The sequence below is a fragment of the Nanorana parkeri genome, unplaced genomic scaffold, assembly GCF_000935625.1.
Source record: "Nanorana parkeri isolate BGI_ZX_2015 unplaced genomic scaffold, ASM93562v1 scaffold516, whole genome shotgun sequence".
NCBI classification, from domain to species: domain Eukaryota; kingdom Metazoa; phylum Chordata; class Amphibia; order Anura; family Dicroglossidae; genus Nanorana; species Nanorana parkeri.
Genome location: NW_017306784.1, coordinates 990533 through 992944, shown reverse-complemented (window position 1 = coordinate 992944; position 2412 = coordinate 990533). Strand labels below are relative to the sequence as shown.

Genomic DNA, 2412 nt, shown 5'->3' with positions numbered 1-2412 from the left:
TAGGAACCTAACCAGTGTTGTGTTAGAGAATGGCACACTAGATTTAAATTAATTAGCAAGAAAAGGATATATGGACAATGACAGTAAGAAATATAGACACTTACGTGGAAAACTAAATTGCAGTAAGCTGATTATTCAGATGTCAGACTTACTAACTAAACTGCACTGAAATATACACATTCTTTAATCACAATGGTATATATTTATGTATATTTCTAGTCTTTTTTGCACTTGCTGTTGTTAAAGAGGAACTTTACACTTATTTTTAAATGACAACAAACGCACATTTAGAAATGATTAGTAATGACAATCTACAGACAGATACCTATAGGTAATTGCAGACTTTTTATTCTTTCCATACCTTATTTGTCTTTTCCTTCCCATTCTTCTCACAGTGGCTAATCTCAATAAGTCCGTGAAGGTTCTCATTCATTCAGGTCATAGTATATCTGTAAAAAATAAGTCAAGGCAACTAGTTGGATGACCAGTAAAACGTCTGCAAGAAAAATACAGTAAGTCCAGTTGCCTTGACTTATTTTTTACAGATACAATCTTAATAAGTGCAGATCAATCCATCTCACTTTACTTCCTAGAGGTTTGGCACAGTAACTAGGAGGGGGGTGGGATTCCTTTTTCTGAGATCTTGCAAGACTTTGCAGATTACAGATGACATTTCCCAGCAAAGCACTGTGATGTAACCTTCCCACGATGCATCTGTTAGGTACGGGCTACATCATTAATGCCTAAGAAGACTAGGAAGTGGAAAGACAATAAATTCTAATTAAAAGCTAAATATGTTTAAGTGATGAACGTAAGATGATTTCAAATGAACATGCTAAGGTGCATCCTGATGTGATTTTCAGTGAAAGGAGGTAAAGGTCCCCTTTAATATTCCTTAAATTGCATGAGTGTATTGATAATCTTACAAGTTTTTTACAAGGTCAATGGTAATGAAAATCATTATGTTCTAGGTTTACCAAAGATGTCTTTGTTGGCACAGTTTATCAGAACGTATTCTACTTTTCTTCTGGTTTCATATCTGACAAACTTCACCACTGAAGTTCATGGTAAATTATTTGTTGTTTTATGTAGTATTAACCCCTCCGAGACATTGTTGTATCGTTTTGCACATATGTTTAAGTGCACATTTTAGGCCTGAAAATTAGTTAAAACCCCCCAGAGATTAGTTAACCCCCCAAGACCCTAGAGAATAAAATGGTGGTAGTTGCAATTTCATATGTTGCATGATATTAGCTCAACTATTTATCAAACCCAAATTTTCCCAAATACACTATAGTTAAATCTAGTGCACACAAACACAATATATTACCAATGTATTTTTGTAAAATATAAAAGATGAGGTTGTATCGAGTAAATGGATACCAAACAATTCAGCCTTAAAATTACACTTGCGGTGAAACGGTGACAACTTTGGCACCCTAAATTGTCCATAGACAACATTTTAATAGCCTTTACAGGTCATCACTTTAATGTTAACCATGAATGTGCCCTAGAATGATTGCTCTCACTCTAACGTGCATGGTAATGTGCTTGATCAGCTTCTTTCCCGGATGCTACATTTTCTAGTACAAGCTAATAGGCGTGAGGAGCTCCATTGTTTTCAGTAGAGCATTTACACAGCAATGCATTAGGTTAAGGTGCCCTGCATGCTGCATTTGTGGAATGTTGATCTTAATGCTGCCATCCAAAACAACTTAACGGGGTCTGGCACAGAATGTGTAAACACCAGTGAAAATTTCTAATACACACTGTCCCGAGTAATGGTGACTATTTACAAATATAAACAAGTTAAATGATACTTCACTATCTTAACACTTTTTTTTCAAAACAATGCAATGAGAAATATATTACCCTTTGGATTGTATAAATTATTTTGCTTGTTTTTCTTAAGTCAGACACAGATTAACCATGCTATTCATTCTATAGCACCAGCAGCTCCAGACTTCTTTGGGATGGATGAACCAACTACAAGAAGACAATTGGATCGAAGCACAACCACTGGTATGGTTAACTGTTCCTAATATAAACAATGGAACCCTGAATGCATACAAAAATGTATTTACAAATCAAATAAATACACATATACAATAAACTATGTTATCCAGCATTCAATTAACCACAACTCTCATCTAACCACAAAAAAAATCCCCTGTGTACTCACTGTTCTGCTGATTTGCGGCATGTATTATCCTGGAAAAGATTGTGTGCCTATATGTCTTCATTTGTTTTAAGTGTGTCTATTTGTCTTATTATGCTTTTGATTACTGCATTTCTTATATTAATATGAAGAATATTAATATTAGAAATACAGAGTTTATGATGTGGTATAGTATGGGGTATTGCATTAGTTAGACCTATTATTAATTGTAACTTTAAAGCAACCAGAAATAT

General features: G+C 34.3%; 1 long non-coding RNA gene across 1 annotated transcript; it reads left to right on the top strand.

The window, feature by feature from the left end:
• The first annotated feature begins 975 nt into the window (after positions 1–975).
• On the top strand, positions 976–1991 carry LOC108790962. Its single transcript, XR_001941476.1, has 2 exons — positions 976–1067; positions 1948–1991. It is a non-coding gene; the product is annotated as an uncharacterized LOC108790962 (long non-coding RNA).
• Positions 1992–2412: the final 421 nt, after the last annotated feature.